Source organism: Molothrus aeneus, chromosome 14 (genome assembly GCF_037042795.1).
Source record: "Molothrus aeneus isolate 106 chromosome 14, BPBGC_Maene_1.0, whole genome shotgun sequence".
Lineage (NCBI taxonomy): Eukaryota > Metazoa > Chordata > Aves > Passeriformes > Icteridae > Molothrus > Molothrus aeneus.
This window is the reverse complement of record NC_089659.1, coordinates 2,276,015-2,300,337: the sequence shown is the minus strand read 5'-3', so window position 1 is coordinate 2,300,337 and position 24,323 is coordinate 2,276,015. Positions and strand designations below refer to the sequence as shown.

At 47.6% G+C, this 24,323-nt stretch overlaps 1 protein-coding gene across 1 annotated transcript in view; it reads left to right on the top strand.

Annotated features, from left to right (window-relative positions):
- NEXMIF (neurite extension and migration factor) overlaps positions 1-24,323 on the top strand; it is a 167,918-nt gene that overhangs the window by 57,602 nt on the left and 85,993 nt on the right. The gene's annotated exons all lie outside the window — the stretch shown is intronic.

The following is a 24,323-nucleotide window of genomic DNA, read 5'->3' as shown; positions in this document are numbered from 1 at the left end:
TAAAAAAATGAGGCAAGTCCTTTGAGTAATTTCTCCAGATTCACTCTTATCCCCCACCATGTTCTGGACTCTTACAAAACATCACAACAGCTTATTTAGGGTCTCTGTGGTTAGAAATCAGGTTAGATATTGGCTGAGGCTGTGTTTATTAAGTGACTACCAAGGGCTCTTCATTTCCAGGAGGTATCCAAGCAATCCTCACCAAAGCCCAGCAAGGATGAATAGACAATTTGTGTAACTGGTAGATCAAGAATGAGCATTCAAGGTTGATGAAGACCTAATTTCCATTTAAAAACAAAACCAAACCTAATCTGAGGCATTAGAAACAATAAGAGTGATGCATTAAAGGGTATTTATAGGCAGTGTTAATCTTTATTCTGCACTGAAGTCTCCCAGCTGAGGGGGACCTACCTTGTACCTCAGGCAATGAGAGCAAAAGCAGATCCAAATGTCACTGCTGCCATGGGCTCTCTGTCCATGACAGAGCCACCTGTGAGTGAGTGGCCTTCTCCAGCTCTGGTTTTCCTGTATTTCTTGTGTTTCACAAAAGCCACAGAGTGATTACCCAGCCATGACTCTGCCATCCCTCCCAGGGGCTGTGTGGGTGACAGGCACCAGGTTCCCACAAGACCCAGATCCTGAGGTTCTTCCCAGTCTTTTCTGAATGATTGTGGAGCAAAGCTGTTCACTGATCATTGCTGGATTAGTCACTGTGGCTCTGATGTCAGAGGTTGCTTGGGATTAAATTTAATAGAAGACTTGGCTTTTGCAGCATCTTATTTTTTAAGTGCTTGGATCCCTGAGTGGAGCCTTAAATTTGGGTTAAATGCAGACTGCATGGGAGGGCTTGGCACTGGATAAGGTGATTTTTTTTAAAGCCTGGAGAATCTGGAGCACCTTCCAGAGTTGCCCAGGCAGGAGAGGACAGAGAGGACAGTTCTTCATATCCAGAGATGCTGGGCACAGAGCTGGAGGGATGTGAAGGTGTTGGACTCAGCACCTTGGGGAATGGGGCCACGAGCTCAGGTGCCTGCAGATTCAGGGGCTGCTACACCTGGGGGTTCTTGGGCCAGGTGAGCCCAATTCCTGCCCAACCCTGCCCTAAGCACTGAGCCCTTCTCTCTGTTCAGCCTCTGAGCTGCTCCATCACAGCAGCCACCAGGGAGTTCTGGATATTGGCGGGTGCTTGTCAAGCACTTGAAGATTAAATATGCTGTGTTGTGAACAAGTTTTTGCTTTTCTTGTATTGAGCTGGGATACTGAGGTGATGAGCATGGTGTAAATATCTGGAGAGAGGAATGCTGAGCATAGTAATTTGTATTGATCTCAAAAGCTAAAAGGCCTTTCTACAGCACTCTGCTTTCTTGGTGTATATTATGGCCATGTAATAACAGAATTATTATTTCAGCAAAAGAATCAGGAGGAGGAGGAGATGATTATTCTAATAAACTAATTTTGGAAAGAATAATTAATTTGGTTCAAGGTGAAAACTAGTGGTCCAACTTAGTGTGGGATTAACATATTGTGCATGTCTGAGCATTTCTTGGCTCTGCAGAAACAGTGGTTTACAGGCTAATGTTTTGTTTTATTTATAATGACCCTCTGCTTAGAAGATCTTTTAGAGTTTGGTTTTGGTTTTGGTTTTTTTTCCCTTTTTTTAAAGGCTGGCATTATTAAAAAAGCAGTCTAAAAACAATGGTCCCTTATCCCTGAGATAAGCTTTTTATAAATGTGATTTTTTTTTCCCCTAAACAAACAAAGCCCCCTAATTATAAAGGATTGCAGCTCTCAGATAGCACTGGTATGATTTAATTTGCCACTTGCTGTCATTATCTGAGTCATTCCCAGGGAAGAAAACACAGAGAGTACTCCTGGATGTGCTGCAGCAGGACTGATACTGCTCCAGTACTGTGGTAGTGATTCTTTGGTGGGTTTGTTCCTTATGGGTTCAGTACACATAATTCCTGAAGTGTTTAGAACATGTAAACCCTTTCAATCTGAGGTATGTGAACAATTCTCCAGTTACTAGTCCTTCTGCTCTTTTTCCATTTTTATTTATTTTTTAAATCTGTTGCTATCTGAAGTGTGAAGTGTTTTGAACTGGCCTAATTAAATGGCCATTGATGCCTTTTGATGAGCTGAAATACAATATTGCAAAGCCCCCTCCACCCTGAGAAATGGCCAGGACTGGATTTGCTGCAAACATTTGGCAATGGAATGGGGATTTTCAGCCCTGCCTGGGATGGAAATACTCACTTATTCACTTATTAAGGAGATCCTTTTGAAATACCTTGAAAACCCTGATGAGGAGTTGGTGTTCCTCACAGAGACGCTCTGTGGTGATCACTGAGCAGCTGTGCTCGGGTTCCTCTCAGCACAGTTGTGCCTCAGCTCTGCCACAGGCAGCAGATGATGCTCCACAGCTTGACAAGGGCCTGTCCCGGAGGGATGGAGCTGGGTGAGTGAGCTGACAGAGGTTCTAGTTCACAAAATGGGCTGGAATTATTAATTCTGGTAGCGGGAGTGTGAAATACAGAATCCCTGTGTCTGTGGAGAAAAAGGAGGGGCCACCACCTTAAACAAGCACCAGTCCCTTCTGAGCTGCTTCCAGAAGGAGCAGTGCATTTGCTTTATTTAATTTTTTTTGATATGTGCTCAAATTATTTAAATGCTGCATGTGAGGCAAAAAAAAAAAACCAACCCCACGAAGAAAACACAATTAAAACATTAATTATTAGTGCTGGGAGTATTTTGAGTCATTTTTGTATTCAATCGGCTGTAATTAAATACTCAGTGAACACAAAATTAGGTCATATATTATGTAAATAGGATGAGACATCCACTAGCTCCAGCAACAAATGTGTTGGAGTCCTTAAGGGTACAATTGAGGAATGGACTCTGTGAGCCTCAGGGGTTCTGTGTGCCCTTGTTCTCCCTCTGTGCCCCATGCCCACCACAATTCAGGAATGGACTCTTGGACCCTGATCTCCCTCTGTGCCCCATGCCCACCTGAATTCAGGAATGGATTCTTGGAGCCTCTTGGGTTCTGTGTGCCCCTGATCTCCCTCTGTGCCCCATGCCCACCTGAATTCAGGAATGGATTCTTGGAGCCTCTTGGGTTCTGTGTGCCCCTGATCTCCCTCTGTGCCCCATGCCCACCTGAATTCAGGAATGGATTCTTGGAGCCCAATGGGGTCTGTGTGCCCCTGATCTCCCTCTGTGCCTCATGCCCACCTGAATTCAGGAATGGACTCTTGACCCTGATCTCCCTGTGTGCCCCATGCCCACCTGAATTCAGGAATGGATTCTTGGAGCCTCTTGGGTTCTGTGTGCCCCTGATCTCCCTGTGTGCCCCATGCCCACCACAATTCAGGAATGGACTCTTGGACCCTGATCTCCCTGTGTGCCCCATGCCCACCACAATTCAGGAATGGATTCTTGGAGCCTCTTGGGTTCTGTGTGCCCCTGATCTCCCTGTGTGCCCCATGCCCACCTGAATTCAGGAATGGATTCTTGGAGCCTCTTGGGTTCTGTGTGCCCCTGATCTCCCTGTGTGCCCCATGCCCACCACAATTCAGGAATGGATTCTTGGAGCCTCTTGGGTTCTGTGTGCCCCTGATTTCCCTGTGTGCCCCATGCCCACCTGAATTCAGGAATGGATTCTTGGAGCCTCTTGGGTTCTGTGTGCCCCTGATCTCCCTGTGTGCCCCATGCCCACCCGAGCAGGGAGCAGATCCCTGCAGGATGTGGGATGTGATCTGTGCTGGGCCACCTGCTGCACCTCATGTTCTCCTGCAGGCTGAGTTCTCCCAGGGGAAAGATCTCCTCCATGTCCCCCTGTCTCTGCTGTGACCCAGGCACGTGGCTTGAGCACATCTTTAGCCACAGAATGAATTTAGGTGTATTAAACCAAAATTAACAGATGCTTTGATGGTTTTGCTGAGCGATGCTGGGAGCACTCGGCACTGCCTAGGGTCAAGCCCTCTATTCTCTAACATGACACTTGATAACTCCTGGTTTAGCAGTCATAATTGCAAATGCCAAACCTGATTTTCCTCCCTTTGGGGATAGTGGAAGCAGTAACAGGTCCATTATTATTAATCAGAACGTTTATGTAGCTTTTAAAGAAAGAAATAACAAATACAAAATCAAGCTGGGTTCTGCTCTCTCCTGACAGGGCTTGCTGGGGAAAGCAGAATCTCCTGTCAGTCTGAGCTGCTGCATCCTCATATCCTCCACTCATTGTGCTCCTTGTTCCCATCTGCAGAAATGGTTCTCAGTGCCCTCCCTTCCTTCCCCAGTCCTTTTTTCCCAACTCTCCAAGTTCTCACGTTTAAATCCAAACATGAACACCATTCCTTGTCCTCCACCCACTGGAACAGCTGCCCAGGGCAGGGTGGAATCCCTGTCAGGAAGGGTCCAAAACCCCTTGGATGTGGCACTTGGGGACGTGGTTTGGTGGTGGCCTTGGCAGTGCTAAGGGAGTGGTTGGGCTCGATGATCTTGGAGGGATTTTCCAACCTTGATGATTACACAATTCCATTCTTTTCCCTCATGGAAGAGGCTGCAATTTAGAGCTGAGGAGGTGTTGTACATCAAATATTCTGTTGGAGTCCTTCAGGTAATAGTTTTCTACAGTGTGTGCAGTTTGGTGTTGTTTGTATTCTTCAGGTGATGGAAGAATCAAATTGTAGTTGTCTCTATTTTGATTTTTTCAGAGACCTAACGTTTTTTCTAGCCTCTCTCCTTCTTCTCTGGTTCCCCCTTCCCCCCCCACCCCAATCTAAAAAATCTTTATTTTACAGAATTTCTTTTCATAGACCACAACTGATTCTTTGTAGATCCCTGAAAAAAGCAGGATGGGTTTAAATCAGTAAGAAGAGATCAGCCTTGGCACTGGGTAATCCATGGAGAGGTGCAGTGGGAACTCTGCTGCTCCTAAACCCTGACGTGGGGATCCCAGTTAACCCAGAAGGGAAATCAGTGAGGGTGTTTCTGTAAGGGAGGTGTCATGTGGCTTTTATAGCCAGGCAGCTTTTTTTCCTCACTCTCCATGAGGGAGGAAGAACTCATCTGGCCTGTGCCTCTGGAAGTGACATGTCAGGGAGGAAGGGAGGAAGGGAGGAAGGGAGGGAGGGAGGGAGGGAGGGAGGAAGGAAGGAAGGAAGGAAGGAAGGAAGGAAGGAAGGAAGGAAGGAAGGAAGGAAGGAAGGAAGGAAGGAAGGAAGGAAGGAAGGAAGGAAGGAAGGAAGGAAGGAAGGAAGGAAGGAAGGAAGGAAGGAAGGAGGGTGGGTGGGTGGGTGGGTGGGTAGGTGGGTGTTGGGGCTCTGGGGAAGGGACTTGTGCCTGGGGCCCTTCTCTCACCTCTTGTAACTCTGAAAGCCAGGTCACACAGTTGCCTCCCTTGTCTGCCATGCCATTTTTACCTCTGGAATTGGGGTATGATCCAATATTTGGGAATGGACAGCTTATTCCTCCATTTAAGCTGCAGTAAACCAACATGGACCTTCAGGGTTGATGGTTGTGGGCTGCAGACGTAGGCAGGTGTTGGAGCTGGGGTGTGACCCCAGCAATGGGATGCCAGGCACTGTGTGCTTGCAGGAACTCTGGAGGAAAAGCCAGGCAGAGTGGCCACTCTGAGGCCCTGATATTTCACTTTCCAACTTCCTCCTAGCTGGGAGGGTCAGGCTTGGCTGCTCTCAGCTCTGTACTGTCAGGAGCCATGGATTCAGCTTATCAAGCAGTGCTGGGCTTGCTAAGTGCTTGGCAGACATTATAGAAAAGCAAGATGCTATTCATGCTGCAGTGGATAAGGAGTTGGAAAGCTTTGGTTTGAGATTGTGAGAGGCTGAGAGGAAAATTGAAGTCATGGAGATAATGATCATTGGACCTAATGCTGCTCTTGCTGAGAATGCCAAAGGCCAGGTTGTAAGGCGTGCAGAAGTCCAGTTGATCATCTGGAAAATAAGTGCAGATTGAGTATTATCATCTTGGTGGGAGAATCTGGTGAATATATTGATGGAGGAGTGCAGAGATTCATGTGCTGGTTGCAGGGTGCTGCTTGAGTGGCAGAAATGTGAGGTGGAATTTTTCAAGTGCTTCAGTTGTGTTAGTGAAATGTCAAGCTGCTAAGCACTGATTTCCCAGGACAATAAACCAGTGAATATTATTGCTAATATTATTATGACACAGTGGCTTGAAACTGGTGCATATGATGCAACTCCAATAACAACAAAAATCTGTGGGTTTTTTTGATAACTGTTGGGGGATTGTTCAGTCTAAAATATCGGGGTAATTTTAATGCTCTGTGACTTCTGTGTGTCTCTTGGATTTGGCTTTTTCTTGTATATCCTAAAAAATAGTTCAGTTTGGTGACACTGAAAATCATCCAGAGTATTCTGCCTTCTTACTGCCAATAGGTTATAATTTGATAAAACACTTGATGCTTACATAAAAATCAGCAGAGAGACACATCTGGACTGGAGCTGCTGCCATAGGCCTACAGCTTTTCTTTCCTTCTTTTTGTAAAGAGGAGAATGAGATTTGAGTTTAAATTGTTTTTACCCAGCACATTGTGTGCCAATAGGCAGTGAATAGATACCATCTCCTCAGATGTGCACACAATCAGATTTTATCCTCCAGCACTGGAGGTTCTGTGTGCAGCTGCTGACAGAAGATTTTATTTGCCTGACAGAGGTCCCTGTGGACAGAGAAATTGTTCCCCACTGACAAGAGTGGTCCTTGAGCATATTTTTGGATTGTCTTCCTTCAGAATTGTTCCTACTTAAAGGTCGACTGATTTCCTCCGAACTATTAAACATCCTCTATTAAGGAAAAAGAAAATAGCTGTGCTATAAATAATATGAAAATTACCATTCTGACCTTTTTCTCTGCATTTCTTCAGTTTCCTTGACCTGCTTTCCTCTCCATGGGACAGCAGTGATGTGTCCCTCAGCTTGGGCTGGGATCCTGTTGGGGGGACACACAGGGTGCTGCTGGCTGTGCCTGCCTCTGGTTTTACACTGGCTTGGGAGGGCTGTGAGGAGGGATAAATGGATCAACCATTCCCTTTTGGTGTCCTTGCTGGTGTGGCAGAGCCCTGGTGTGCCTGGTGCTGGTTGTTCCTTGCAGGAGTGCTGTGCTGTCGAGGCTGCATTGGGTTCATTTCCTCTGCAAGAGAAGCAGGAATTCCTTTGTTTTTTTTGGGAAAGCAGTTGTGCACAGTAAAGGCACTTGTGATACTGGGTCCTACCTCCCCAGACTGCTTGGGATTTCAAACTTGGTTTTCCTCATCTGAAAATGGGTGGATGCTGGGAGTTCTCCTGTGGCCTGGGGCTTTCTGTAGTAAAAGAGAAATTGGAAGCCAAGGGTTATATTCAAGGCACAGGATAATTCAACATCATGCAAGGTCAATCTGAACCTTTCTTGACCCCTAACTGTTGCTATGATGTACTTTTCCCTGAAATCCTCATGAAGTGGGTGCAGTTTATTGCTTGTGAGGGTCTTGGTCTCTCTGACACAGTGTGCACAGTTTGGGGTGGATTCTGTGAGAATATGATTTGGATTATTGCCTCCTGGGTCACTCCAGCATCACAAGTGGCCAGGAGTGTCCCTGTGGCATTTCCTGACGTCTGTGTCGTGGTGTCAGTGAGGGGACACACGGACCAGCTCCTCTCCCAGCCAGGGAGATGCTTTGGAAGTGCCCATGGTGTTTCCATGAGCTGGCTGGTGACACCCTCACTGCTGCCTGTGGACACGTCCTTGGCCGTGGGGAACACCAGACAGCCAGGAGGAGGAAGAGGAGGAGGATGAGGAAGCAGGGCAATTAACTCATCTCCCAAAGGACCAAACGTGTGTTGTACTATAAATACACAGCCACAGTGCTGATCCCACACCTCACAGCAGTGGCATGGGGCTATTTCGAGGTGCTGGACAGGAGAGGGGCAGTGACTGCAGCTCTGCTGGGAGAGATGTGGTGGCCAAAAGTGCTGAGCAGAACACACAGTGGACAGGAACAAAAGTGCTGAGCAGAACACACAGTGAGCAGGAACATCAGCAAGGTGGGGTCTCAAGGTAGATCATGGGGCTGTCACCCCAGGGAAGGCTGTGGGGTGACTTCAGCGTGGGAGTCACCCCGTTTTGGAGGGGCTGAGATGTTTTTTCACCAGGGAGATGTGAGGAGGGTTCAGGGACCCATGGTGTGAGGAGGTGCCATCACCCCGACCTCCACACGGTGGATTTACACAGGGCTGTGCAAGGGCTGCTGTCCAGCCTTGGAGTGCTTTTTCTTTTCAAGCAGCTGCTTGTAGGACCCAAGGGGCTGTGGGGGAATAAAACACCCCCTTGCCCAGCACTTTCTTTCAAAACTGCACTCGCAGCAAAGTTTCCATTTTTCAATTCCTTACGACTTTTGCTTTAACTCCTGTGCTGTACCAAAAAGTGTGGGAATAAGCTTCCATGTGCTGCTTGAAAATGTGATTTTTGATTACCTGGGAGATTGCTTAGGAAATCTCTGGGCTTTGTTGCATTGCACATGCTCCAATCACATTTACAAGCCAGCCACACACTGGGACAGAACTAGGTCACTGGAAGACTCCTCACTGGACACATGTTTAGTTTTCCTAATTCACCCCCTATATTAAGCAACATAATTAGGATTTTAGGGCTAGCTGAGTCTTGCTGACCATAGCTAATTTTTATTGTGGGTCCATCAGAAGGTTGAATTTTGGAGGCACAAAATGAGAGGTTTTGATACATGGGAGAAAGTGGGATATTTTGTCTTTGACTCGCAGTGGGAGGTCACAGCCTTTTGTGCTGGCAGCTCTGAAACCAGCACAAACTGGGGTGATTAGCTCCCTTTTCTAATGAGTACACAAAGCTGATTGTGAATGAGCCAGTGGGTTCATTGTGCACCCTTGGCCTGCGTTTAATCCTTTATGTGAGACCCCCTTTTACACAGGGACAGCAATTGGAATCCAATTTACACCGGGCTGGGCACTAAATCTCCTTACTCCAGCCATGCTGGCTAATCAATGGAATTGAAATTCCGGTGCCATCAGGAGCCTCCTCCCTCCAGCTCTGCCACTCTTTCTGCTGTGTTTTTAGGAGAGATGAAGCCCTTTAAGTGGGAAACACTTTGTCTCCCTAATACAAGAATAAACAATGTCTCGCTTCTTGGCAAAACACATCCCCGCGCTGTGTAACAAGCAGCAGAGATGTTAAAAGTCCATCAAGAGATGTTATGGTAATTTCACAAGAACGACCACCTTGCTTTTAGTGAGAATTATCTAAATATGAAGATAAAAGGAAGAAGAAAGGGAGCTTGACGTGTAGAGAGACACATGAAAGGTTTCAGGAGAGGCTTTTGGTGCTGCACAGAAATATTTTGCAGCTGAGTTTTCTGGCAAGCACCTGAATAGCATGAAGAGTTTCTGCCTGCCTGGTTTTCACTTTAACAAGCAGGATTTGTTAAATCAGTTTTGGAGGATATCAGAAATCAGTAAATTAAAAAGAGGAGACCTCATTCAGCCTCTACCAACAACTTTAGGAACTGTGGAATTACAGCTGAAGGAACTTCCCTCTTGTTGCAGTTGAGTCAGGGGAAGATAAACCAAATTTTGTAGGAAAGGCAGTGTTTGTGCACCCACATATGATGGAGAGGAGTGATTTCAGAAGTGCTGAATGCCTGGAAACAAAGCAGACGAAATATCTCACCTGGGTAGGGTATAAATGGGAGTGCCATGAACTGTGGCTTCCTTCTGGAAATTTTGGCTGGTCATGGCTTTTGAAAGCCAGCCAACCTTGGGCCATGGAACAGCTCAGCCCAGGAGCTGCTCACTTCTCATCCCCATCCATTACTTCTGGTGCTGCAGCCCCTTGAAATATTCATTCTGCCTTTTATTCCTCAGTGCTGTTTAATACCCCAGGCAGAGCAGTGACCTGGAGGGTTTGTATTCAGTTACAGCCATTGTTGTGGCACAAGCTGGTACCTGGAAAGCTGACACTTGTCTGGAAATTAATGAGTATATATTCCCCTTGCACCCTGTGTGCCAGGTGTATTTGTTTAAAAAGTCATGAAGCAGCCTCCCCAAAATGAGAGGATACTTTTTACACAACTCCCTGAGTTACTCTTTGTCTCTCACCTTGGTTCTGAGCTGTTGGCATGCACATTGGCTGCTTTTGGGGTGGCCTTGCTGATAAATCCTGTTGGTTTGTTTATCTCCCTCCACTTTGGCTGTGTTGGTGCCCTTTTCTCTCTGTGCTGCCTGGTTGGAGCTGTTGTGTTGTTTTCTGAACAAGGCAGACTCAAAGGCCTTGAGAAGTACAACATGTACCTGCCTGCCTGGTTTATGGCCATCAGGCTTTATCCTGATCTTGGTGCCCATCAGCACTGATGGCTTGATCTTCAGTGGCTCACACTTATTTCCACATATAAATATAAAATAAATTTAAAACCACCCCAAACCAAGCCCCCACAAATATTGTTTCAAGCTGCAGCTCCCATTCAGAGATGCCACTTATCCACCCACTGAGGATTACCTGGAATGATGATGAGGTAATCATTGCATAATAGCCCCAAGTTTTAAGCCACTGGATTTTTTCAGTGGGCAGATATTTTTTTTTGCAGATTTTTTCTTAACTTTGCCATTGATTCAGTTGTGGAAAGCCTGGTTGACTTCTCAGGCAAAGTTGATCTGCCAGCCTTTAGGGTGAGGCTATTTTATGTTTTATTTTGTGTAAACCCAGCAGTCTGAATTAAGGACAAATGCCCTGAAGTGTGCAACTGAGCCTGTTTTAATAACTGAAATATTTGGGGCCATTTGATTTGGTGAGCTCTTTTTCTGTAAAAAAAAAGAATGGAGCTGAAGCTGAGCTCCAGCATTTTGCAGGGAACATTATTTTGTGGAGAGAGAACACTGATCTTATTTGGCAGAAAATAAATGGATGTTTGTGTTATGACGCCTGTTCAAGTACTTTCTTTTATGTATGTGCAGGATGCTCTGTCCTGAACTCAGATCTCGTCTGACTGATACATTTTAAGGAGGGTGATTCTGACTCTTTCACAACTTTCAAGTGTAAATGTGTTAATGTTTTGCCCAGCACATTATTTCTAACAGGCTGAACTTTCATTGTGTTTTCGCAGTTTGGGTTTAGGTTTAACTCGAGGCTTTTCATAGCTATTTAATTCCTCATAATTTCTGACATCCTGGTAGCCTCACAGCTCCCCCAGGATTGCAGAGACCACCACAAACACCCAGCCTCCCTGGCTTTATTTTTTTTTAAAGATCTTCCTTTCTCTCCCCAGCCTCCCAGCTCCCAAATCTGAGCCCCAGGGGGAAATCGGAAGTTCTTCCTCAGACCTGTCAACTCTTGTGCTTTCAGGGTGAGCCTAATGATGTTGAGCCCTATATGATTCTTTCACACTTGTCTACTTCAATCTCACCCTGCAAGACAAGCAGTGGCTGTGCAGAGGGAGGGGATGAAAGTCCTGCCATGCTGGAAATCTGCAAAACATACGCACAGGCTGTGAAGGAAATTTGGGATCAGATGCAAATCCTGTGTGTAGCACTGCTGGTTGGGTTGTGGGTTTGGTGGTTTTTTTTTGGTTTTTTTTTTTCCCTGCAGTTTAATATGATTTTTGTCTCGCTGCATAGGAAACCAAATCAGGTTTTGGAGGGACACGGGGAGGGATCAGAGTGAAGGCTTATGCTGAGTGTCTCCCATCTGCCTGATGGGGTGTAGGTGGGAGTAAATAGCAGGATTTGACTGTGGAGAGAAGAGAAATAGTAGTGAAATTGAGTACAGAGGTCGCCACAAGCCTGATGTTTCAGAGATTGACCCTCCCTGCCTTTTTGAACCAATCATGAGACCACTTGTCCTCGGGACATTTTGTGCCTGGAGGCTCCATGTAAAAATCCTGGGTGGCATTAGGAGACTCAGAGGCCTCTGTAAGCAGTGCCTGCTGCCCACCCTGGCCCCTGGGGTTTTCCTCACTGAGGATGGGGAGGCAATGCCAGCAGGGTGAATTTTGGGAGCAGCTGGTGTGCAGCATCACCAGACTGCTCGGACCCTGGAGTGTGAAGTCATCCCTTTTTTCTCTGTTTGCTTTTCAGCTTAATCTCTGAGCAGTTTCCTCCACTTCCATTTTTCTGGTGAGTCACAGAGGAGAGGAGAAACAGGCTAAACACAGATGGAAATGAAAAATCTGGATCCTGGAGCCTGCTGATGCCTCAGTTTCTCTCCAGAGTGCACTCTTTGCAGATAGCAATTGGAAAATTATGTGTGGGTGCTACAAACACCCCCAAAATCATGTGGAGACAGGGCTTATTTCCCCCTTTGCTGATTGGTTTTATACACCACAGAAATCAGGTTTATGTTTATAAATCAGAGCAGTGTTGGCTGCCTCTTTTCTATTGTCCAGTGGTTTTTTGAAACTTGTGGGTATTTACCAGCTGGTTTTGTACAGGGCTCTGCTTTTGGTGTGCCAGAAAAATACCTGAAGCCATGCTGAGCTTCTCCTCCCCTGCAAGACTCTGTAAGACACAGTGGAGATCCCTCCCTTGTGTGGGACTGAGTGGCAGCCCCTGAATGAAACAGGTGGAGAGGAATGGGGTGGAAGGAGAGAAAAAAAGAAATGGGGTATGGCAATCTTATTAAATTTTTTTATCTATGCTTTCTCATTTCTAAATAGACCTGGGTCTTTTTTATTTATCACTCTTTGTAGAGGGCTGCCCTGTCCAAAGCCAGGCTCTGCTGAATTGCAGCTTTCCATGTACACACACACAGCTGCAGTTTAACATTACTTGGGCTTGGTTTTGTTGGCTTTTTTGGAGACTGTTTTGCCAGCAAAGGCTGATGTCATATCTCTGGGTAGTTAAAGAGCAAATTCAAACAGCCTATGGTGGAGAACCTGTGGAAGTGCTGCTGCCAGCCAGGTTCTCAGGGAATGCTGGCCCCTGCCCAGCGGTCAGGCTGGTGATTTACTGAGTGCTTTTCCCATTGCTGTGCAGCAGCCAGAACGGCTTTGTGGAGTTTCTAAATATTTTTTTTATTTTTTTAAAGACCTCTGTGGTTGGGTTTTTGAGTTTCTTTGTGGTTTGCCACTTGGGCAGTGTTGAAAATGGCAGTTTTTAGTTGTAGGTTTGAAGATTGTGATAGCAGATTTGAATTCTGGTGTTGGAAATGGAGCTTTGCAAGAGGCAGATTTATAAATCAAGGGGAAGCTGAGGAAATGTGAGCTTTTGTGAGGCTCTGCCATGGGGCTGATGGTGTTCAGATTCTTGGCTGGAAGTTCCTGAGGGATCAGCAGTGAAGGAGGAAGGGGTGTCCCCCTGTCTGAGGTGGCATTGGTCACCTCCAGCTGTGTTTCTGCCTCATCCTGGTGGGCTCTGCCTTCAGGGCTTCCTCCTGCCCTCTTCCTGCAGCAGACACTCGACTGCAACTGGGCTAAACACAAAATGTACCAGGATTTTCAAGTCAAAATGCACATCAGCTGCTCTTTTTCTGTCTGCTCCCTCATTTCTTCTAGGAATCACTCTTTGGGCATTGAAAGCTGCAAGTGTTCTGCATTCCAAACTATTCTTCCCAGCTGGACAGTGAGAACCAAACCAATCTCTGCTTCCTCTGTAAGAGACACATCAGACTTGTACCTAGGAAAACAGGGAGGAAGCAGCAGGTTTAGAAGAGTTTGCATTGATATTCTGTCCTGAAGACTCCCTGAAAGCTGCACTGAGGGCAGATCTCCCTGTCCAGGGCTGTGTTGTTACCCTGAGATGTGGTTGGGCACTCCAGAGGTGTTTGGAGCTGTCAGTCCCAGTCTGTTCATGTGTTAACCCAATACTGTGTTATTACATACCTGCACCAGTGACTGGTTTTAATCAATATGCACTATGCTAAACATGAAGTCTAGAGAAATCCCCCAGGGACGTTTTCTTTTTCTGACTGCTCTGAAATACCGTTTAAGCATGTTCAAGTTACTCTTCCAACATCTGCTTGCTTTTCTTTCCTATCAGCTCTGATTCAGAGGTAAACTTTTAGGGATAGCCTTTGCCAGCTCTTCCCTGAATACTCAGTGATACACAGGGAGCACAGGAGCGTGCTCAGATGGTTTTAATAAACTCCAGTGATGGCAGGATGCAGCTGCCACCTGCAGACCAGCATTCACAGGGTGACCCTGACATCCTAAAAGGTTCTCTGTGAACCCTAAAAAATGGGTTCACTGAGTTTTTATTACTATGATTATTCTATTTTTTTTTTCTGTCCTTTTAATCCTTCATGTGCAACAGCTTGATTTTGGGGTTGGTGGCACTGGAGGGAGGGACAGCTGGTGAGAAAGGAGAGTGGATGTGGCTGGCTGGGAGCTCTGGGGAGCTGGGAATGCTGGGGGGCAGTGCTTGCTGCTGGCATCACTCAGGAGCATTTTCCTGAGCTTCAGCACAGCAGCCACGAGGGAAAAGCTGACTGTCATTCTGATCATCACTAACTCAGCCTTCTACACCTTCACTCTTTTGGGTGTGTTTGGAGAATTCCTCTGGCATTAAATGGTTATCTCTGCTTGCCCTGGTTAGTCACTGCAAACCAGCTGCTGTGTTTGCTTCTAACCTGGTGCTAATCTGCTACTCCTTTCAGCAAATTGATCACAACAAATAAATGCTCTGCTTGTCTAAATGGCCCTTCCATCCTGTGGTGCTCTCCTGAAGGTTGATTTGTAGCTTTCCATTTCCGTCCCAGTGCAGCCCTTCCCCAGGATCTGAAAGGACAGGTTGTTGTTGTTGTTGGCATAAATTTGGCAAGTTTTAGTGTGAAGAATGAGGATATGGAGCAGGCTGGGAGGAAGGGAACACCTGGACTGTTATTTTAGGTGGCTCATTGTTTCTACCAGTGTGCCTTTGCTGCTCCAAGCCCCATCCCACCTGGCCTTGGACACTTCCAGGGATGGGGCTTTTTTGGGCACCCTGTGCCAGGGCCTCACCACCCTCACAGGGAAGAGCTTCATCCCAGTATCCCATCCATCCCTGCCCTCTGGCAGTGGGAAGCCATTCCCCCTTGTCCCATCCTTTCATCCATTGTCCCAAGTCCCTCTCCAGCTCTGCTGGAGCCCCCTTAGGCACTGGAAGGAGCTCTCAGATCTCTCTGGAACCTTATTTTAGGGGAGGTGTAGTTTGTCCTTTGTTTCAGTGGTAGTTAATATTAAAATTAATTCTTATTTTGTGTCCTTTGTTCTTGGTCACCATGATGTGATATTTTTTTTTCCCTATTGCAAATTAAACCCGAGACGTTGTGGTGTTTAATGTGGTGGGTTGCAGACTCAGGGGATTAATTCTGCAATTTCCAGCCCGACGTTCTTTTGTCCTGGAATGAAAATGGTCGTCTTAGGTAATGGCTATTTTTATACAGCCATTTGTTCCCTGAGAACTGGGTTGAGACCTCCAGTAGTGTATCATTGACTGCTGAACAGCCATTGTGCAGTGCAGATCACTTCTGAGCTTGGCTACGCCCTCACCCGAGGTGGAGAAGCTGGTTCAGAAAACCACCTCGATGGTCGCACCCCACTCAGGGCTCCCCTTTCCATCCTGTCCCTTTGTTCTGGTGGGACTCAGGGAATCTTCATTGTAGCTGACAAGTAGAAATACCAAAGTCAAGTTTGTGCTTTTTTGTTGTAGAAAAAGAAAAAAGAAAAATGGGAAATGTTGCTGCGGGGTCTTGTGGTTCACTGGAAGGACCACAGTGCTTGGGATGTCTGGGTTGTTGGAGTGATGGCAGGAGCTGGGTGGTTTCTCTCCTCCAGCAGCATATTTAAGCTGGGAAGGCACAGCTCCAGGTGTTCTGCAGTTCTGGAAAGGGATTTTTGGATTGTTTGTGTGTAGCATAAGTTTGGCCCTTCTGAGCCCATGCCAGCAGCTGAGCTGACAAGTCCCTGCACTGCTCTCGGTTGTGTAATGCTCCAGAGTCTCCCAAAGTCATCACTGTGCCCTAAACAACAAAACCCTTGAAGAGCTTGAAGATGCTTCTGCATCTTTTTTTTTTTTTTTGAAGCCCATCTCCAGGTGGTTCTGGTGAGGACACTGTGGGAAGGTGCTGGAGAGATTTTGTTGTCATATGCTGGTGGGCTGGTCCTCTGGGTGAGGAGGAGATGCTCCTGTGCTTCCTGACTGAGAAATTTCATCTTCTTAAGTGCTGAAGAGGCTTCCCAAGCGTGTTTGTGGTTAATCCCCAGCCCGGGGTGTTGCCTTTACCTTAGAGAAGAGGAAACTGAGGCAGAGACTCACAGAGTGCCAGAGCACATTTAGAGCCCTGGTGGTTTCACTGCACATCAGCTTAGTTGGGCCAAACTTTTTCTAAATTAAATTATTAAAAAGCTAACAGTGAAAATAGTGGAGCAATCCAAGCTCAACATGTAGAGTGGAAAGTAGAGTACTGTAAGCTGTGGAGATTTAGTCCCCATGCAGTGGAGATGCAGGCAGTTATTTCTTAGGAATTATTTTGTTTAGTTAACACCAAATAAATGTCATTGTTGCTTCTTCAAAGCTTTTTTTTTCTTCCTTTTTTTATTTTTATTTTTATTATTTTCCTTAATAAGCCCAGCCAAACAGCACGGACATTGCCCTGGTGCTGAATTGGCTCGTGGATCACAGTGCTGGGAAGTTTGTATTAATCAGCACTCTGCAGTCAGTGTATTGTTGCTTCATTAACCTACTTGTTTTTAAGTATCTGTAAATCACAAAGAGGGGAAGTCCTGCTGCTTGCTGAGAAAGCAGCCCTGTTTGCAGCATCTCTCTTCTCTGAAGCACATTTCTGGTTTGCACTTAGGGTTTGGGGGCTTTTTTTCCCTGTTTTTCTCACCTGTGAAATTTGTGGTGTAGCTTAGAAGGACATTTCAGATGTGTATATCCAAAATTGCAAGTGCTGTTGCTTTTAACATCCAAGCTCCCTGGGGATATTTGGTTCTGGAATACATCTATTCTCCAAGTGTTATTTCACTGCTCACAATGTCACAGCTAAGGTCTTGTTGTTCAGTAGGTACATTTTATTTGTCAGGATGCTGTATCTTCCTAAAGAGGCAGGGAACTGCAATAAAAAATGATTTATTTTCTTTTTTAAGTGAATCATTAGAGGAGTTGTTAAAGGACTCTCATAAATGTTGTTATTGGAGAGCTGGTTCTAGGGTCTAGAGGAGGAGAAAAGGTTGGTGTCAGGTTGTACAATCTAACAGTGATTATGTGTTAATATTTCCCTGGCTAACAGAGATGCTCTTCAGTGTCCTCTGCTTCTGAAGAGGACTTTGAGGGCATGGGAAGAAATAAGGAAAGCTTGTTTGTGCTGCTGATACTGAGGTTTGTGCACTGGTGACTGCAAATCCCTGAAATCCTGTAGTGGTGGAATGGACCCGGAACTCATCACTGCTGTCTTGGCTTTTAATCAGAAAATCACAGAAGGGAATTGGGTTGGGAGGGACCTTAAAGATCATCCAGTGTCACCCCCTGCCATGGGCAGGGACACCTTCCACTGTCCCAGGCTGCTCCAAGCCCTGTCCAAGCCTGGCCTTGGGCACTGCCAGGGATCCAGGGGCAGCCATGGCTGATCTAGGCACCCTGGGCCAGGGCCTGCCCACTCTGCCAGGGAACAGTTTTTCCCCAGTTCTTAATGTAAACCTACTCCCTTTCAGTTTAAAGCCAAGTTTGGGTAGGAAGAGATTTTAAGATTCCTTGGGCAGGGACACCTCCCACCATCCCAGGCTGCTCCGAGCTCCAACCAACCTTGGACACTTCAGGGATCCAGGGGCAGCCCCAGCTGCTCTGGGCACCTGAGCCAGGGCCTGCCCACCCTGCCAGGGAGCAATTCCTAATTCCCAATATCCCATCCATCCCTGACCTGTGGCAGTGGGAGCTATTCTGTGTGTCCAAGGGCACAAGCTGTGCTCCAAGCCCTGTCCAGCCTGGCCTTGGACACTTCAGGGATCCAGGGGCAGCCCCAGCTGCTCTGGGCACCCTGAGCCAGGGCCTGCCCACCCTGCCAGGGAACAATTCCCAATTCCCAATATCCCATCCATCCCTGCCCTCTGGCAGTGGGAGCCACTCCCTGTGTCCTGTCCCTCCATCCCTTGTCCCCAGTCCCTCTCCAGCTCTCCTGGAGCCCCTCTAGGCCCTGGAAGGGCTCTGGGGTCTGCTCAGAGCCACCTTTCCTTCAGGCTGAGCCAACCCAGCTCCCTCAGCCTTTCCTCATGGCAGAGGTTCTCCATCTCTTCTCTGGTGCTATCTGAGCAGGTTTTGGACCATTTTTGGCCAGGACAGGGGGTCTCAGAGATGCCCCTTGCACAGCCCCGTGTTGCACCCCCAGATTTGGAGTGTGGAGCCCACAGCTCAGGAGCTGCTTCTGCTTTCCCATTGTTTCTTGGAATTGCAGTGTCAAGATGTAACAAGGAGGAGAGGATGTTTTCTGTCCTCTCTCAGGAACTCTGTCAGTGTCTCTGCTGTTGTTGTCAGTGCCAGGGCTGTTGAAATCTCTATTATTTAACTCTGGAAGTCAGAGTTAGGGCACAGGGCTTCTCCTGCAGCCGAGCCCCAGCCGTGACTCATGGTGGTAATTTGGAATTGCAGGCACTGAATGTGCATCTTGCTTTCCTTTGCCACAAGGCCTATTATGCAACAGGAACTGACAAGTACATTTTGAATGTTTTCACTTACTCCACATAAGCAATGGTTCTGAAATTTGGAGAGCTTTCTAATTGAGTGATATTCTCTAGGAGAATCAAATGTATATTAACAAAATTTTTTAAATGTAACAAGGAATAATTGAACACCAATAGTATCTGATTACATTTGGTGTGCTTCAAAAATCCATTTTTTTCCTTACTTATTTCAATTGCAATTGCATTTCTATATTTGTATTTTCCTGCCTTGTGGAAAGTACCACATGCAGTATTGGCACTGCAGTGCCTGACTTCTGGATGAAGGACTTAATCAAAGTAAATCTGGATGGTTTCTGTGAGGTGCCAGCCAAGGATAATCATAATTTTTGTTGCTGTTTACCAGCCTGTCCTACCTGTTGCAAAATGGAATATAATCTGTAAACACACATTCTGGGTTTTAAAGTCCTTTTCCCCAAATTCCTAAAGCGTGTAACACTGCCTCTAGATTAATATTTAGACCAAATTTATTAACGGAGCGTGATTTTTCTTTTAAATTAATTTATCGGTCTCTTTCCTCGTGCTGCTAAAAGAGACAAAAGCAAATCTGTCGCTGTTATTTAGATTTATTTCACAGACATATTTTCCCATTTGTGTGGATAAATGCTGGTCTGACTTCATCACCATTTTTAGATGTTCTGCAACGCTGAACACAAAATATGAGCTGTCCTTTTTAGAAATAGTCCTCAAAACACTCTGTACTCGTAACCCATTTGTACAGCTGGGCGAGCGGATGCGCCCAGAGCCTGAGCAGGAGCTGCTGAGCCCTGCCAGTGCCAACAGGTTTCACAGGCTCAGAGAGGAGCACAAACTCTGGATGAGCTTCCAGGAGCTGGATCTGGCTCCCTGGAGGTTGATGCCACTGCTGTCAGTGTGGGTTGGGCTGGTGCTGCTCCCCAGCCCAGTGCCCATCTCTGCTCAGGTGTCCTCCTTGCCCTGTTTTCCCAGGTTTTTTCCTCCTCATTCCTCCTGGGAAGCCCTTGCCCATGTGTCTTCCCCACCCCTGAGTTGCAGGGAGAAATTTGAAAACAAGAATTGAGGCACTTTCTGAGTTTGCAGGTGTTTGTTTAGGTGAGATGGGTGGGAGCTTCATCTGTGCTTTTTAAAGGGCAGAATGTCCCCAGTGCCAGGTCTCTTTTGGCTCAGTGGCCCTGCTTTCCACGTGCCCTGGGCCAAACCACATGTTGCTGAGCCCTGGAGAAATTTTGGGATGATTGATTCATAAAACTTGTGGTTAATGCCATAAGTCCAAATACATATAAAAATGTTTATGTTGCCTTTTGTTGTCACTACTTACAAATAAACAAGCAGCATCCCCTGCTCCCCAAACCCAGCAGAACTGGGGACAAAATGCATTTGATGGGGATTGTCTGCTGGGGATTGTCTGCTGGAGGTGCTGAGCCCAAAAATCTCCGGGATGTGCAGAGAGCTGCGAGGCACCAGGGCTGCTTTTGGTAGATCAGCTCTCAGGAGACACAAGCATTGACTTGTCAGGAAGGGGACAGCTCATCATTAGCCAGTTTGGTCACTCACCTGGGGTGGTGAGCAGTGTTTGATGGAGTGCAGCCCAAGCAGGAGCAAGCTGTAAAGCGCTCTTTGGAAACGCCACACACCGAGGTGGCTCCCTGCAATCCAGTGCAAGCATCTCATCGCTCCTGCTTTATCCTCCTCTCCTGAAATGTGCTCGGCTGAAGTGGAAGCAGCTGCCTCCTGCACGGGGGAAAGGAGGCAGACCCTCCTCTCAGCCCCCCCCAGCCCCTGCCTTCAATTAGCTGCTGGTTTGCCTGGAGTGCTGCAGTGTGACCACTCCTACTGCCAGAGCCAGGAGGAAAAATGCAGCACAGTAATGAATTTGTAACTAGAGACTGGGGCTAACGAGTGTCCTCAGCACAGGAATGCAGTGGGCATATATTAAGCCAGGTGTATAGAGGAGGGAAAAAAGGAAAAAAAAAAAAAAGCAGCATCTCCAGGCTGTATTTTATAATTAGGGCACATGGTGTAACTCTTTTGTTTTGCAGAAGCCAGCTTTATTAATTGATGTAGAAGGTTGCTGTGTGCTATTCATTGTTTGATTAAAATGCCTGTATAAATAATTAGGCCTCTTCTGTTTGTTTTATTTTTGCACCCGATTTACATTTTCGTACGGAGCAAAAATGAATTAGCAAACACGTTTATTCCCCAAATATTTCAGCTGGTGGCTGCTCTCCCTGGGCCATCCCCCCCTGCAGCAGTGATGTGACCTTTGTGCCACGCTGGCTCAGACCCCGGGAGCTCTGTTCTCTTTGGAGAAGCTGTGGTGGCTCTCCCTCCTTTGTGTGTGTGCTGCGGGGGGCTGCGGGCTCGGAATCCTCCGGAAAACACAAATAAACGGGATATTCAGGCTCTGCTGGAGGCAGCAGGTCAGAGCTCTGTCTGCTGGTATTTTGCTGAAGAAAGGAGGTTTCAGGCAGGCTGGGTTTGTGCTGTCTCCTTGCAGGGCTGTGGAACAGGGTGAGAATGCTGCTGTTTGTGCAGCAGCTGGAGAAGCTGCTGCACATCTGGAGCCAGGGTGGTGAGGGCCTTTTGAAACGGTGTTATTGTTATCAGGGACTGCCTTTCTGTGGTAATATGTGAAAAATCTGCCTGCCTGCAGCACCTCTGAGCAGCCTGTGCATAATCTTTATCCTGGGAAGAGTTTGCTGTGAGCTGGTGCTGTTAATGTCTGTGCATCCTTTGACTTTTCCTTGAGAAAATTGTTGAGGAGCAAGGATGACCAGACCTGGTCATTGTGGTTTCCTGGTTTTTCCCTGGACTGTGGTGGTCTCCCCTTGCCCCTCTGGAGCCCAGCACAGCCAAGGCTCAGATGAGGCACTTGCACAGATGTGAGGGTGTTCTCCACTTGGCAGCATTTGCAGAGTGCCCTGAGGAGGTCACTGGTGATGCCTATGGCCTGGTGCACCTTAAAATGTCCTTTACAACCTAAGTTCTGAAAATCAGTGCCCTAAACCATGGTCTCTTATATTTGCCTGTTTGTAAAGGCAAAATTCAGCAGAAAATACTGGTTCATGAACAGTGCCTGGAGTGGTTGTGTGTGGCCAGGGCATCACACCCAAAATGATCCCTGCACAAACAGCAATTCTGGTAGAAAATGAGGAGAATTTGGTTTTTTTCACCAGTTTTCCCACCCCTTGATCTCTCTCCCTGGTCTGTAGGTTGTATGGCCTGTCCCATGGGTAGGGAGAGGCTGTCAAAGGAACTTTCCTTTGGCAGGATGTGGCTGGTCCTTCCCTGGCAGGGCTCAGCCAGGAGCACGAGCTTCCTGAAGTTTTTCAGGCATGGATCGATCCATGAGCACAGTTTCACAGCAGCTGCAACAAAAACCAGAGAGAGAGAGAGAGGGAGAGAGAGAGAAGAGAGAGTCAGCTCCATGGGCTGATCCCCGGGGACAGGTGGAGAATTGTCACTGTAATAAGAGAGACTCAGTCCCAGGGAGTCTCTCTCCCTGGGAAAGGAGGAACAGGGGCAGCCTGGCTGAGGCAGGGCTGAGGTGCTGCTCCTCATCCTTCAGCTCTGCGGCCTGGCTGAGGCAGGGCTGAGGTGCTGCTCCTCATCCTGCAGCTCTGCGGCCTGGCTGAGGCAGGGCTGAGGTGCTGCTCCTCATCCTGCAGCTCTGCGGCCTGGCTGAGGCAGGGCTGAGGTGCTGCTCTCACCCTGCAGCTCTGCAGCCTGACTGAGGCAGGGCTGAGGTGCTGCTCCTCACCCTGTAGCTCTGCAGCCTGGCTGAGGCAGGGCTGAGGTGCTGCTCCTCATCCTGCAGCTCTGCGGCCTGGCTGAGGCAGGGCTGAGGTGCTGCTCTTCACCCTGCAGCTCTGCGGCCTGGCTGAGGCAGGGCTGAGGTGCTGCTCCTCATCCTGCAGCTCTGCGGCCTGACTGAGGCAGGGCTGAGGTGCTGCTCCTCATCCTGCAGCTCTCCAGCCTGGCTGAGGCAGGGCTGAGGTGCTGCTCTCACCCTGCAGCTCTGCAGCCAGCCCCGGGTGCATTCCCGTTTTGACCTTGCCACGCTGCAGGAAGTGCTGGTGGCATCGCTGCCATTGTCCCCTGGAAAGGCCACAGTGGGGGTGCAGGCTCCTGCCTGGGGGTCTGTGGTGCTGGTGACATTCATGTGACAATGAGCCACCTGGCAGTCACACACTGGGCTTCCCCCCACTGTTCTGTGGCCCAGCTCTGAGGCAGGAGTGGTTTCATTTGGGGCTGGCTCCAGGAATGGGTTGGTTTTGGTCGCTGGCTCCAGCACATCCTTTGCTGATGTCTTTTTGTCAGCTCTCCTCATCGTCCTCAACAGACCCACCCTTCACAGATGGTTCAGTGGTTTGGCTTGGAAGGGACCTTAAAGGTCACCCAGATCCACCCCCTCCCATGGCAGGGACGCTTTCCACCATCCCAGGCTGCTCCAAGCATCATCCAACCTGCCCTTGGACACTTCCAGGGATCCAGAGGCAGCCCCAGCTGCTCTGTGAACCTGTGCCAGGGCCTCACCACCCTCACAGGGAGCAGGTTTTTTTTCCCAATACCCAGTGTAAACCCACTCCCTTTGGGTTTAAAGCCATTCCCCCATGTTCTCTCTCTCTGCCCTGCTTTGTTTTGTCCCCTCAGTGGTGGGGCTGTGCCTGATGTGAGCACTCCCATGCCTGGCACTGTGCTGGGAGAGGTGAGAACTCCCTGCTGCTGCCAGCCAGGGTGGATTCCCACCCAAAACCACAGATTCTTGCCTTTATTGGGCTGTGCTACTACTGCTGGTTTGCCTGCCTGCGTTGTGGAGTGTGCACAAACCCAGCAGACTTGGCTGAGCTCTCCATCTCTCTCCTGTGCTCTAGGGCAGACTGCAGGATTTTTTCCTTCCCTTATTACTAAAAACTTGTGGGTTTTTTGTCTGAATTTGCTTATTGCATATGAGGAGCCCTTGGAGGAGGCTGTTAGTGGGGTTTAGTGTCTGAGCTGTGCCTGGTGAGGCTCTGGGATTGCTGCAGCCCCATCCTGCTGGGAGCCAGGGTTAGGAGCTGGCTGAAGGTGCTGGGAAAGGCTGGCAAAGTTCAAATTCACAGAACTGCCATTTAATTTTGGGTGTTTTTAATTTGCAATATTTTTCTAGTAAAGTTATGCTTTGGAACAAAGATAGTATTTTTCCCCTTAACCTAAATGCTGCATCCTCTATTTATTCCTTTTCCCTTCCCTGCCAAGCACAGAGCAGTCAATGGGTGGAATTTTTTGCAAGAAATTCAGACTTTTCAATTTAAAAAAAAGTTGAGAACATGCCATAATGCTATGCATGTGCCAGTGAGCAAGTTGTAATGCACACAGCCAAATCAAAATGATCCCACCCTCACTTTTTCCTATCATTTACAAAAACCAGCTGGAAGGACTCAGCCCAGCAGACTGTGTCTCTAGCAAAGGGGAGCAAGAATGTTTGGGTGGTGTGTATAATATCAGGTCCAGTGCCATCGTTTCAGGGCATGTGTGCTGGCTGGAAGGACTGGAAATTCGGATATCTGTGTCTAAATCCGGATTGAGCTGTTCTGCACTGTTTGGTACATGACTGAATCCATGCCCAGCCACAAAATGAAGCGAGTTGTGCTCATGTGATTGGGATTGAAGGTTTAAA